This window comes from Pseudopipra pipra, chromosome 7 (genome assembly GCF_036250125.1).
Source record: "Pseudopipra pipra isolate bDixPip1 chromosome 7, bDixPip1.hap1, whole genome shotgun sequence".
Classification (NCBI taxonomy): domain Eukaryota; kingdom Metazoa; phylum Chordata; class Aves; order Passeriformes; family Pipridae; genus Pseudopipra; species Pseudopipra pipra.
The window spans coordinates 8,433,624-8,448,765 of record NC_087555.1 but is presented as its reverse complement, the minus strand read 5'-3'; the positions used below and the strand labels follow the sequence as shown (position 1 = coordinate 8,448,765).

Here is a 15,142-nt window from a genome sequence, read left to right as displayed (position 1 = left end):
TTACCCTGCACAAGAAAGCTCGACTGCTCCATCAGCCACAGACCTACTGTCATACATAAAAGCTAGGAAGCGTCTCCAGACACACAAGTAACCAATCGGTTACCTGTTTAGCTTGTAGATTTAACTATTCCCAGAAATAATCTGCGTTTCAAACTCTACCACCATTCTGCTGACCTCTCTCCAAGCTGGTATTTCTGCTGCAAGTTAGACATCCAAGGTATTCTTTCTTTCACATTGGATAAGCATGAGCTCTGTTAGGAAAAGCTTTTTTCTCCACCCACAAACACGAAGCTCTAGCAAAGCTATTCAGTGGGCAGTGAACTGGTCCCCAGAATCCCAGAAGAAATGGCACCTCTTCACCTCATCACCAGTGCCTCTATATTAACAGGTTTATTTTCTTCCACAGAGAAACAATGGAGAGGACTAATTCCATCTTCACTCCCTTCAACAGTTCTCCTAAAAGCAAGCTAACTTCTCACTACAATGCAAGCCAAAGAGGCCTTATGCAATAAGGATTTCGAGGATATCTCTTTGATCTAAAAGGACAGCCTTAACTGTGCTTCAAGTTGTTTTTACACAAAGCCATTAAAATACAGAGAGTAAGCATAACTTCCTTTGCTTGTGCTTTCCCAAGATACAGAATTCAACACTTCATGACCCAGCAGTTTCCTCACTTTGCTTCTGAGGTCCAGGTTCTCAAAGGTTAGAGGCAATGATTAAAGCACAGTCCAAGGACATAGCATATGCTCCGTTGTGCACACAAACTGGTTACCTTAAGACCAAGTTCTTACAAAGATCTTCAAACACCAGTGCTCTCCCGTAGACATGAGGAGAACAGACTCCATAAAGAAAACACATGTAAAAGAGTAGAAACATTTCAGGATGTGATGAAACATTTCAGGATGTCACAGCTCTCTACCTGTTTTTCTTTCTAGTGTAGTAAATCCCATAGTTTAATTATTCTCATAATTCAAAATACCCCCAGTAGCACTTTGGAGCATACAAACTATGAAAACCATGGAAAAGTACACAAAAAGAAACAAAAAGCAAGAGAGTTCACATGCAGAGCATACTTGTGGCCCTAGGAAACTTGTACCAGTGCTGACCAGGCTGTGGTCACCGACTTTTAAAAACTACTTTTGCTGACAGTAGGGAAAAATGAGTCTTTCCTTGCTGGCTGTATTTAGAAAATAGAGTCACAGAATCACAGAATACGCTGAGTTGGAAGAGACCCATAAGGATCATTGAGTCCAACCCTTAGCCTTGCACAGGACCATCCCCAAGAGTCACAGAAGTCTACAGCAAGTAATTGATAGCACAGCACCCACCAACCCTTCTGTTGCTCAGCATCTACTCCTTGTAATTATCTCCTCTTTTTCTCCTTGATATATGCTTTTTCTTTCTTCCTGGTATATTTTCCTTTCCTGGTCCTCTTGCCCAACAGCGTAAGGATTTCTGCTACTGTAAGACCCTTTTGTGAGGACTGCTGCCTCTACAAGACACAGGGAGACCAAGGAAAAGTTTATTAGTACACCCACACCAAAGCAATTCCAAGGCAACACTGCACAGAGCCAGGTACAAGGCAATTACCTAAACCCTAAGATACACCCACTGCCCACTCCTGCAAAGGAGAAAATCTTTGTGACAGTAAATGTTTCTCGTTCTCACTCCTTGGGACTCTGGATATTTGGATTCCTTACCTTGAGCCTTCAGCTTGTTTGCTGAAATGTTAAATCTGATCACTTAGGCTAGAGGCCACATCTTGATTGTTTTCATCTCAAACGAGTGTGTTTTCCACTGGAGAGAAAAGATACTGCTCTTGCCACTGGCATCCATTATTCCTGCTATGCTGTCTACATAGGATTACCAAAACAGTTTGCATCCGAAAAGGGGATTTGATAGTTCTTCTTTGCCTCTGAAACTGTATTGTGAAACTCCAGTCTTTCCCACTTAAACACCTTCATCACCACAGTGACTTTGCTATCAGACTTAAAATACACCAAGAAACGGATACAACTTTATTTGGTGATAACAAATGGGAAATTTCCCAGTAAAAAGGTGCTGGGAGAGACAAAAAGATTAACTTTCCGTGTAGTTTTCTCTAAAAGCTATGCCACTAACAGGAGGAGAGAGAAAAAAAATTTAAAAAAAAGAGGTTTCCACACTGTTTTAACACCAAAATCTGGATCCATGCACATGAAAAGACCAAAGCTTTAACAAACCACAAGGAAACTGGGGCGCAACTGCAAAGGATGAATGTTTGGAGACTAGTGCTCAAACCCACCAGGAAAGATTCACAAAAAGAACCTTGTTGCACTTCCAGTATCCTCTTTAACAGCTACTTCACAGCATATCACAAAGAGCTGTCGAACTTTCCACTATCCCATCAGCATAAAATTGAAATGTTTAACTTTTTGGGGGGGGTGTGGGGTTTAGTTTTTTTTCATTCTAGGAACTGCAAAACAAAAGAAAATTAATGTTATTCTTTACTAGTTCTTTATGACAAAGCATGCCTTGATGTTGGTTTATACATCAGAAATCAAGCTCTGGTTTCCTTCTTTTTGGAGGATATGAATGGAGAGGTTACATAAGGGTGTAATAAGAGCTGTTACTTCCTTTCCCGGTTGAAGAGAAAAAGCTGTGGATCAGATTACAGACTCGAGGGCTGGTCATCACAACTGCAGCCTTCCTAAAATTTTTGCCAGTAGTCCCCCAACAAACAGGAGAGGCTACTTAGAAGGCTCTGAGAATTTAAAAGACTAGGTACATAGCTATAAGGGGGGAAAATGTCTTTATTTTTGTTTTTCATCAAACTCAGGAAATTCCCCAAGTTTGATGCATACAGTCACTCAAGTCACCACTTTCTATCAAGTTTGTTTTTCATTAGTACAGTAAAATGGATGAATGAAACATAGGGTAAGATTTATAGGATGGTCTGATAAACGAGCTGTGCTAAATAAGCTTAGCAGTCTGACAGAGCACTGAACTTTAGTGGGTATGTCAGTGTTTGTCCCAGCTCTGACCACACAAGGCAAGAGAAAGGAGGAAAAGCAGTGTCCAGTTTGGCCTACACAAGAACTAAGCTGTTCTCTGTCCCACTAGCACTTTCTTCACCTTCCTCTCCAATTCCCAAGCCACTCCTATTACTGCTGCTGAAGGAAGATGAGATCAGACTCCAACATGAGGAATTTCTGTTCCCACAGAGCTCAGGGAAACCAGATGATCTCAGAGGATCGTGTGAAGCAAGTCCATGACACTTCCATGAGGCAGAGCATCTACTGTATATTGCCAGCAGTTTCTTAAGAGTGCACAGTGGGAAAAATTAATAGCTTTGCTTATGTTTCCAATTTCTCTCTCCCACTTCCTCCTCTCGTTTGCCAGAATTTTTTTCCCTTCCCTCAGAAGCACTAGTAGGCTTGCTAAGTACGCTTGCCCTTCTAAAAGCAACGAAATCAAGTCTTGCACAATGCTTGAAAGGGCTAACACAGAGCTAAACTACGGCCCCTGGCATCATTTTCTCACAGAGTTCCTCCCCACAGGTGTGATTTAACAAAGTGTCTTACAAAAAAAAAAAAAGGAAATTAAAAAAGCAAGCTTCTATGATTTAAGATGCTTTCATGAGTCCTTTCACCTTCACCCTGCTGAGCACTCACTCAATCTATCTGTGGTGCCCATAAGGAAACAAGCTTTTTAGATGTCCAACACCACATAAGTGTTTCAGAAACATCTTCTTTCCGAAAGACATGGGGGAACTTGTGGCAACTTAACACATCAGTAAGTGCTACATGACAGCATGAGCATGGACCACTTATGTTACTTTGGGAATAACAGGAACGGTCCAACCATTACGTCTTCACACAGAATCAAACCACTCTGCATTAGGCACTAAATTGAAGATATTCTTAAACTCGGGCCTAGGACAACTGGAAATAAAAGCACATAATGAGAAAAGTGTCATTACCTTTAATAAGTTTGAAAGTGGCCAAGCACTGAACTGTACTTTAACAGATGGGTTGGACTACTTCTGTTCTCTAACACTGCACACTTTTGGGGAAAGCCTTGTTTTTGACAGAGGGCTTGACAAAGTGATGATTCATCCAGGGAAGCACAGGCAGCTTGATGCCAGCCTTAATTCACAATTAACAATAGGACAGACGGATATAGAAGGCTCATGATTCGACACAAAAATTGCAAAGTCAGCTATTTTACCTGACCTTTACGTTTTCCAGTGGTAACTTTTTATCTAGCTGTATTTTAAATAGTTTCTCTAACATAAATTTTAAGAGTAATTACCTTTTATTTCGTAACTGTTACGTTTGTCCTTTAGAATAGTGGTCCTGATTAAATACACAGCAACTGACCTAATGACATGGTCTGAAATTCCAAAGCTTTAAATTACTCAAAAAAGCGTGAGCACATGGGTACCACCGGCAAGACGAGTGAGCAATGGACCTCTGCACTTCGTGACGGGACCGCCAGCCCCACTCCCTGTGGCTCTGCTAGGAAGGCCATTGTTTTCCACCGGGGAGTCTGGCCACTCCGAGGAACAAAGGGATGCCCATCCCAAAACACACAGCGGCAGCAGATGTCCCATACCGCATCCCAACAGCTTCCATGGGCGCAGACAGACGGTCTTGGTTGGGAGGCTACACCAACCCGTCCCCTCAGGGAAGTTCTCCGGGACAATGACCCTGCCCTGTAAAGCCCTTCCTCAAGCCTCTTCTCCAAATGTTACCCGACAGCAAAATCCCTCATCCTGTTCCAAGTTACCAGCACACTTCCCACGGTCCCCTCGAGCCCTACACCCGAGCCCGCTCTTTTGAATTCACCAAAGCCGCGCACACACGGTAATTATTTTAGACAAGAAGAAACAGATGCCACGGTCTCTTCCCAGAAAGAGCACGCACAGACACACACAGGGGGTGAGATGAGAGCCCCGGACGGTCTCTGCGTGTGCGCGCACCAGCGTTCGTGCCTAAGTGAAGCTGCCCGAAGCCCGCAGCCACCCACCACATGGTAAGGAAAGACACAGCGCCCGCAAAGCGTCCCGAAGCCGCGGCTCTACCAGGGGATGGGACGCCCAGGAGGCGCCGGGGTTCCCGGACCCGGCACCGAGCCCCAACACCACCACCCCAAGCCGCTGCAGCGCCGACCTCATCCATCCCCATCGCGCCGGGCTGCCGGAGCGCCCGGGTCCCGCAGAACAAAGGGAGCCGTGCGGTGTCCCGGGGGGAGCTGTACCTGTGCCGCCGAAAGGCGCTGCCCGCCGTCCCGCGACCGCCCGACGCCTCCCGCCCCGAGCCGGCGGCGGACGCTGCCCAGCCCAGCCCAGCCCAGCCCTGCCCTGCCGAGGAGCCGGCGGCGGGAGCGGAGCGGAGCGGAGCGGGGCTCAGCCCCGGCCCCTCCCCGCCCGCCCGGGGGGCGGAGGCGCCGCCGCCCGGCCCGGCCCCGCAGCGCCGCCCGGCGGGGGGTCCCGGCGCGGCCCCCGCGCTCGGCCCCGCCCGGGACCCGGGACCCGGGACCCTCCCAGCCCGACCCTCCTCACCTGCCCGCCCGCGCCCCGCCCGCCCCAATCCCGCCCGCTCTGCGGCTCTCGGTCACACCCCGGCGCTCGTTTTTCACCCCTGCGCAGCTCACCTTAAGCCTTTGAAAACTAACCAGCGAAAAAGAGAAACTGACTCACAGTTAACTATGGTGAATTATTCCCAATTAACTGCTTTAGCATGAAACCCAGCAACACCTCCCACTCGATTTCTGCAATAATGTTTTTCAGCACCTCCTGGACTGAATCTTAAGTATTTACAGCAAGCTTTGCATAACATATCTTATCTATCCAATCCTGCCCCGATAAGCACATGAGCCATCAACAATGGAAGGCGACTACTCCATTATGTGAAAAGACAGGGAAAAAAAGAACAAGCCCTAAAGGGCTGTGCTCATACCATGTCTCTAGGACTGAGCACAAGGAACAGATGTTTGTCCCCACACCCCCTTGAAAACTCCCCATCGCACAGATCTGTAGGTCTACATATTACACCGACACACTTCCTGGAGAAATACGCCGTGTGAAAAGTTTCAGTGCTTGTGCTTTTTCTTAAAAAACAATTACCACATTTTCTTACTTTCTCATATTTGCAAGTGGGCTTTTTCCAAGCTGGGTTGTTTTTAAACAGCAATAAGCTTCCATTCAACCACAAGCCGAACCTACACTGGCTAGATAGCTGTGAGAGGAGGACCTGAACTGCAGATACACAACAAAACTCTTCAGAATGTGGAAGAAATCCGGTTTATATCACCGGATTCAATATGATCAGAACCACACAGTAAAGATGCAAAATGCATTCTAAAAGCCTTTCTCATTAAAACAGCAGAATCCCTCATCCTGTTCCAAGTTACCAGCACACTTCCCACGGTCTCCCCAAGCCCCACACCAGAGCTTGCTCTTTTGAGATAGATATCTATATCAACTTCAGATATTTCAAAGTAAATGCTACACGTGAGATATTCCTTGGTAGTCTTGTTTATAGAAAGAGATTGTGTTCTCACACAGTTTTTCAAATCTGTAACTATGCAAGTGTTGGAGACCACCTCCGGATGAATCCTGGGAATTAGAGCCCTGCAGTCCCGCTGATTCATAGACTCATCACTATTTTATTATCTGCAGATTTTCAGCACAGATGCTTAGCTCCTAAGATTTGTCTTGCCCTTACTTTTTTATATCTGTAAAATTAATGACAGGTTTCATTAGAAGTGGTCAAAAACTACTTCAACAAAATATTTTTCCTGCTGAAAAATGGAAGGCTTGGTCAAAATTCAGTTCTAGGGAAACAGTGACAGTCTGATGTAGGTATTCTAAGAGGAATAATTTAGGTTTGGGGTGGTTTGAAAGAGACACAAGCAAGAACCATTCCTGAGCAGCACCATGACCCCGTCCTTTCACCCCATTCTCCATTCAGGTGAGTGCTTTGCTCATGACTCAGCTTACTTTCTGGGAAAAAGTTATTGCATTCTTTCCCAAATAATGAAAGGGGGAAAAAAAGAAAGTAATTTCCTTCTATTCCAAATCTAAATGAAAATTAAATTCAAGTTTCAGTAAGGAAAGCAATTACTGTGCAGTCAACACTATTTATCAACAACACAGCCAGAACAGTAAGCAACATCACAAGACACTGACTGCAAATATTTCACTGAGAAAGTATCTGTTTCAACTTTACATATTAAAATTATCATAAGTCGCATGGCATGAATTATCATCGCATTGGCATGAAAATACAAAATTTTCTACCTCAGAGATTAAAATTCTCCATTTGATCCAAAGAGAAGCATCACACAGGAAAAAAAGGTGGTGCAGCTTTCCTTTAGTGGTCTTACCCCTGTGCTTCAAAAGGGGTAATGGTGGCTACTTCTCAGGTGCACTCTTCATGCCCATTTGATGCTTAGATTCCTGTAAATAAGAATGTGCATCTGTAAAAGATGGTGATATTTGGTAGCATTTATAATACAGATAATATTTAGCATCTTCGTGAAACTGACTTGTCCTCCAGGAAACAAAACAAAAATATCCAGAGTTTTCCCCTAGCCTTCCAGCACTTCATTTTCCCCCTGGTTTTCAGGTCTGTGCAAAAAAAGGTATCTCATTATCCATCCTTATTCTGGGGAAATTTTCTGGTTTTACTATAAAATGTGAATTAGCAGCCTATCACTATGTCATACATTCTTTGCTTTGTGGGGTAAGAAAAGAAGGAAACATTGGTCCCGAAGCATGTGTTCTTTCCCTACAGCAAGTCAGTACAACGCAAAGGGTATCCAACTCAATCTAGAATATTTTTTTCTTTTTACTGCATCTACTGGACTACCTTAATTATCACTGATATAATCTGCAGTGAATAAAAAAAAAAAAAATCTAAAATAAACTAAAAGATATGCCTGATCCCAGATGAGCAGGCAGACACCAAGAATTATTTTCTTTAAGATACTGCTCATTTCTTAAAGCCAAATAGTATATACAGCGCCATATAAGAGATCAGGGATAATCAGTATTCAACACACATTTAGGTCTCTCTCTAACATTAGATATTACCTGGAGAACATTTAAGGGGAATTTCTAACTACTGAATCATTAAATATGCTTTCTTTAGCACACAGATGTCGTTTTGAAGGGGCACAGGCAGAGGCTTTGTTCAGCAACAGCCTACAGCCATTTGAGAGAGAAAACGGGAATGTGGCTGCATCCATGTTTTGCAGCTCCCACATCTCACCAGAAGCTGTGGCAGACATCCATGTACATAAGCGCAGTTTAACAGCTGCTTATTTACAGACAACCTTTTTTTCCCCTTTCCTTTTCTTTTTCTGTGTGTTTCCACCAGATGGATTACAGTCTCTTGATTACAGCCTAAAGGCCTACAGCTTCACAAGCCAAGCAAGTCAGATACAAAACCCACTGTAACAATGGCTGTTCTTGAAACTTCAGGGTCCTGTTTAGTCTGACAAACCATGAGTCAAACACACAACAGCCCTTGGACTGGCCTGTGACAGTCCCTGGCAATTAGAAGAGCACTAGTCAATGGCTAGAAGTACCTCCTAAGCCAGCCTTGCTGAGACGAGAGGCAAAGAACAGCTGAGCCAGCCACTTCAGAGGACAAAACCCGAACTACTGTGAACCATAATTTGCACTGCCTGTCAAGATTTGCAGCAAGGCAGGAGCGTAATCCAGTCTCAGTTGTGTTCATGGCTCTAGGATGAGGATAGCTCACTAGAAATACAGAAACATTTGATGGTATTAGTTAGAATTGGATGGGTAGGAGTGCTCTCAAATATGTTTCGTTCGTTGAACCATGCATTTAAATACTATAATTAATGAATCAATACCTAAGACAGGTATTATTATTTAGAACTTAAAATTAGCTTTCAATAGTTAAAAACATAAAAATAAAAATCAATCCTTGTTTTTCTTAATCTTTCTTTCAGACATTATGATAGTTACTGATTGACATGATTTATTATTTCAAATTTCTTTGGATATACAGTTCTCATATGTAGAGAGATTAAATATATGAGATTTTTCCCATTCATAAGTGAAGAAATTGAGTCAGCAAGAATAACTCAACCAAAAAAAAATAAGTTTCCTCAAGAGAGAAGAAAACACGATTTAGATGCTCATGTTTCTAATCTCATGCTTAGCCACAAGACCAAGCTTAGCCATTTTTCCTATACTGTGAGAAAATTCTGCACATTCATAAAACATGGCATCTATACCTCTGTTCAGTGGGACTGAGTGCATACCAGGAGTTCTGGGAATACACTCTACAGTAGTTAGAATACTTTCCTACTTCAGACAAAAAAAGCTCCAAACGAGTACTCATAAGCAGCAACAGGAAATCTTACTCTAAGACTGAGCAGGGGATTTAACAATAACAGTCTCTGGCTTCTTTGTCATGGAAAATGGCCACAGGTTTGAGTTCTGTCTGTACACAGGTGAATGATGCAAAGAGCAAGCTGCCAGTGGTCCAGAGAATTCTAGTTTTGTGACTGGAAAACCAGAAAGCAAAGACTATACATGGACACAGCTCATCCTTCCCCCATCTGTGTCAAATTAAACTGCATACAAGTCAGAACGAACAAGCAGTGGCTCCGTACAGCCACTCGCTGGAATGCTCCTCAGATGCTTTGGAAAACATAGGTTAATTCAGTACTGAGGTAGATCATCTGCCTTCTCCAACTGTGGATCTTATACAGGATTTGTATTCCCACCTGTTAAAACACTGCCAGCTTTCCATTTTGCCATAATGTCTCCTCATTTGCAAAGGACTTTATCTTTTTGTCCAGAGATAGCAATATGCCTTCAATTAGTGTGGTATTTTTCTCCTTTGCAGCACAGACCTGCATAAGACAGCCTGAGGGTCTAGACCTAGAATTCAAGAGAAGAGTTCACCCCAGTGGAGAGTTCACCCCACAGGAGATTTGTCCTGTGTTGGGAATAAGCACAGGACAGGATCTGAGTAGCAGCACTCACTTTTTTTTCTGGTTAATTCAGTCTTGAAATCAGTTTGGTGCTTGATGCAAGCTACCAAAGTCCACCAGCCTAACCTGCACATTTCATTCTAACAGTCTTGTGACAGCCAAGGAGCCCCTGGTATGGAGGTGGCTCAGCCCCCACCTCCTGCCATCACACACCAGCCTCTATCAAACAGCCAAGTGCTTCCCTGAGATATCAACATGTTTGAGCCTCTCAAAAAGCACATCTGGAAAAGTCTCCCCATCACTGCTAACGCTGGTGAAATATCTACCTAAGCACAAACAAGTTACAACAGCAACATGGGTGTCCTCCTCAGCAGCCAGCTGCGAGGAAGGATCGAAGAACTCATGGGGAATCAACACTGGCAGGCACTGTAGTTCTGTGCCCATTGTACAAAGGCACATCCTCAGTTTGATTCAGGGATCTCAGTAACCCAACCCAGTAGCCACAGTGCAGAATAAACCTTAGTGTGGATTATCTGCTCTGAAGGGCCGAGCATCTCCCTCTGACATATTTGGGTGATTATTTTCTGGTTTCTCTCTGTAAGTATCTGGATGGAGTGCACAGAAAAAGGGACTCCCCAGGGAATCAGATACTGCATGTCAAAAGGACTCAGTAGCTGCTGGATCAGCACACTGAGTCATGAAACCAGAAGTCCCCAAACATATTTTCTTTTCTTATTGTTTTTTAAACAAACCACATACAACTTTCCCTACTAACCTGCCTTAGTAATTCTGCTTTTCAGTTCAAGAGAAAGTACACCCATTAAAATTAAGAAAAACACCCACCAAAAAAAAAAAAATTCAAATATGAGAGTTGCAAGAACCTTCTAAACTGCCATCTCACTACTTCTGCAATTTTGGAACATATTTCAAGAGCTCCAGGAAGAGTTTGATCAGAGGTAAGGCTTGAAATTTCAGAGTTCCTAAATAATATTCCCCTGCTTACCCAAAGGACTTTACTATTGATGTCACAGAACAGGAGAAGGTCCTATTTTTCCTAGTAGAACAAATCAATCTCTCCTCCCTCTGCATCCCTTCACAAGCACCCCCTCAAGCAAGTCATAAAACCTTTAATGAGGAGAGGGGAAGGCCCAGTGTCCTGTGAGATTCAGAGGATCATGTCAGATCATTCCACACATTAAGTGGCAAGAGAAAAATCTTCAGTTTGAATCCAGGTAGCACTAGGGAAAAGTTTCTTTTTGCAGCTAAAGACAAACATCAATGGTAAAGTATTTGCGATACAATCTCCACACACACAGGGATATACAGCCTGAAAATCTTTGCTGCAGAGTAATTATGGACATTCTTTTCCCATTTCATATACTTCTCACAGAACTCTTTCATTTTGTAATGTATGTATTTTTGTGGATTCCCAAGCACAATATGTGATGTGTTAAAAGTAGAGATTTCTAACTATACGTAGCATCTTTTTGTGGGGATCCTCCTTCCCACAGGCACATGAACATGCTAATGACACATTCTTGTGCTGTTATCCTCTGTTATCAAAAACTCTGCTTAGAAAGAAAACTTGTATTTGTATTAAGGATACTGGATGACAACTATTCTTGCCAACAAAATTACCCAACACAAAGGCATTGGTAGGTATATGCAAACTCACTTTCAGAATAAAACCAAGTATATTATAATATTACGTCTCACATTTCGAGGTTTAACAAGTTGCTGCAGACTGGGAATGACCATTCCTGTGCTGTAGTGTAAAATTATCTGAAATTTTTACAATATATATATATCAAGGCTTTTAATGAGGAGTTAGGCTTTATTATTATTATTTCTCCCACTATTTAAAACCACCCTGCAATTTCCACTAGAATTATAAAAACGCGAGTCTGCTTTTTGCATAAGCAGAAGATGGTTTTAGAAAAGACATTGCATCACTTTAGCCAACAGAAGTTTAAAAGAGAATGACTTTTTAAAAGGGAATGACTTTTTAAAAGGTCTCATCCTAAATACAAATCATTAACGGTGTCCAGGCAGTTATAGACGAGGAAGTTATGATGGTTGTATTTCCTTTAGTTATGGATGAGTCTCTCATCTTTGTGATTTTCTTAAAGAAGAGTTTAAAGGGGAACTAACTATGCAAGTTTTAAGCTGTGGATCCAAAACTTTTTTGACTCCAGTCAAAAGTACAGAGAGATGGACAACTCAGCCAAAGTCCTTGCTGTCTATGCACCAGTCTATGAATGGTATAAATAATAGAGAGAAGTGCAGCATGAAAAAATCAATTTCTAAAGAACTCCTAAATGAGATGTTTCTGGAAGTTCCTTCTTAGTAATTTTGTAAACTTGAGAGCCTTCCACTTCCCCTGCCAGCTAAAGAAAAGAGATCAGCTTATCTAGGACATATAAGGACAATTATTTCAACTCAATTGCAAGAAATGCCCATGAAAGGTAACCCATCTGTGAAGGATGTGACTGCACATGCCAGGCAGATGTTGGCAGCACCAGAGTTCTTCCTATGTTCCTCAAATGTTAACTCCTCACTGGGGATTACGCATGTCTTATTTGCAGGGAAATAGCAAATTCTTTGTTCTCCATCTTTATTACAACATAGTGAACTCTTTAGGAGTGCAAATTTTTGCCAAGAAGCAGCAAATTAATAACATATGTATATGGTGTGTTTCTGCTTCCATCACAGGTGAATGAAGTGCTTGTAAGAGAAGCTATTTACAACCTTCTTGAAGTAGGGATCTTGAGAACAGCCCCAGCCATGCCAGCGTGAACCAACTGCAATTCTACTGGATGAAGCAAGGTAACAGTGATGTAACTGATGCCTCAGCCAAACTTTTGACTCTATCCAAATAGAAATAGAGCAAACACACCAATGCAACTTTCCTCTACATTGCCCTATTAACTCCTCATCAATGCTGTTATTCGAGCTGTTCTACTACCCGTTGAATCCAAAAATATACTTTATTAAATGTTGCCAGATTAATCACCAGTCTCTCTCTGTAAAAGACATAACTTACACCAACACTTTCAGCATTCACTGATAGTGTATGATTTAGCTATTCTCTGTTGTTATTATTATTCTGTGTAATATATAGATCTCCATTTTTACATAAATGCATTATAACCAAATTCTGTATAGCGATGGTGTTTGGTCCTGTGCATGTGTTGCCCTATAACATGTATTACAAACCATTAGCTTTCATAGATCTCCTCAACAGATGGTCACTGTCTTTTCCTCAAAACATTCACACCTATTTCCTATTCACTCATTAAGAAACACTCCTATTGCATGAGTAGTAAACTATCTTTATGTCCAATACTGTTTTAACTAAAAAGGTTCTGCTACTTCTTGAAAGACTGCAGCCAGTGAAGTTCATAAACCCTGTTCATGTTTAAGTGCTATTCCTAAACACATGCTCATTTGAAGCTGAAGAGGCGGGCTGAACCAGGCTTTGAACTCTGCAAATACACTCTGAAAAATCCATAATAACTGCTTAACAAAGATCACTAATTTTGCTCCTCAAACAGATGCACAGGCTTGGGACTGACCATTCCCACAAGCCCCGTGTATTGTGCCTGCTTCCAATAGGGGGTAAAAAAGGTAAAGAAAGAAGAACATAAATTAAAACCCTATGCCAAGCCATTTTTGGGGGATTACACAGCAGACCACAACAGGTCTGAAGGTCACATTTCACACGCATAAATAGAGATATTTCTAACTGACACCTACTAAACAAGCAGACTGGATACTTGCTTTAGACAGCCCTGAACAAATATTAATTTAAACCATGTGTAGGACATGTTATCTCTGGAGTAACTAGAGATGTTCAGCTGACTTTGGACTAAATTACTCAACAGCTTCACACAGAAAAAGCACATTCATGAAAGTGATTTACTGTTTTAATATAACACACAACTACAAAGGGTTCACACATGACCCTACGGTTTCTATGATTATTCTCTTCAGAAAAGCACGATTTAGAGAGAGAAAACAGCTAAAAAGCTGCTGTTTCTTCTTCATAATTTGTCCATGAGCTCTGAATCACATGCTTAAGGGACAAATTGTCTTAAAAAACTAATGAGATAAGGGGTCCTGAGAGAATGAGGTGAAAAAGGAACCTTTCCTCAAGCATACCACCCATCCCAGTGAGAGTTAGATGCATTGTACTTAGTGCACAAGGATTGTTCCCACCATATATCTTATAAATACTGGGAAACTGATGAGAAAAAGGGTGCCTGCCCCTCTTCCCCAACTCATTTGCTTCTTGATGCCTATACAAAAATAATAATAAGAGTCCAGATTGGTCATAGTTCCTTGATGTACTGACTCTTATATCTAGCACTTAGCAGGGACAATGCCAGCAAAACTTTCACTGTTGGATGTACAATGAGGGTTCCTGCACCATGCTTTACAGAGAAGTATTCTGTGCAATGGTCTGGCATCACACTAAGGGTGTTGTCACAGCCATCAAGGTGTTGGCAAGGCCACAGAACAGAGCAGGCTGTTGAAACAGAACAAACAGTATAAAAATCCAAAGGAGAAGCAGATACTGAGGATATGTATGCTCCTCAAGCCTTTGAAAAGAACATCCATGGCAAGGGAGTTTCTGTGATCCGATGAAAGGATGGACAACACACATTTGCCATGGTGGAAGAATTAGGGCTGGTATCTTTATCAAGATAGCATGCCAGAAAAGATAGAAAGGTCTCCAAAAGGCTGGAGTCTTTATTGCAAACAAAGCTAATAGACTTCAAGAAAAGCTACGTAGGCTATAATGAATGTTTTTGACTGTAGGGAGAAAAATGAATGGCTTGAGTCCAGGAACTGTCTCTGCCTACATAGAGAACTAGATCTGTAGGAGATCCTTATTCAGCACGTTTCCTACAAAAGACATTAATTTACATTTTCTTGTTTAAAGAACAGATAACTTTCTCCATGTGAGAAATTCCAGCAGGCATGGGCTCAGAGGAATGAACAAGTGCTGAAGAGACCACTGCACATTTCATACAAACACTCACCAACTGTTGCCACTTTGAGATCTCAAAGCTCGCAAAGAAAATGACTTTTTTTTTTTCCCAGAGCAGAAACTAGGACATCAACCCTGATTACTCTGCAGTTGCTCATCTCTAGGCAGTGCAGTTTGAGAGGCATGAGG

General features: G+C 42.2%; 1 protein-coding gene across 1 annotated transcript in view; it reads right to left on the bottom strand.

The window, feature by feature from the left end:
* Window positions 1-5,390, bottom strand: part of MYO1B (myosin IB) — a 112,592-nt gene extending 107,202 nt beyond the window's left edge. Inside the window, exon 1 of the mRNA XM_064660485.1 lies at window positions 5,242-5,390. The gene's annotated coding sequence lies outside the window, so the exon portion shown is untranslated. The remainder of the gene's footprint in view (window positions 1-5,241) is intronic.
* Window positions 5,391-15,142: the final 9,752 nt, after the last annotated feature.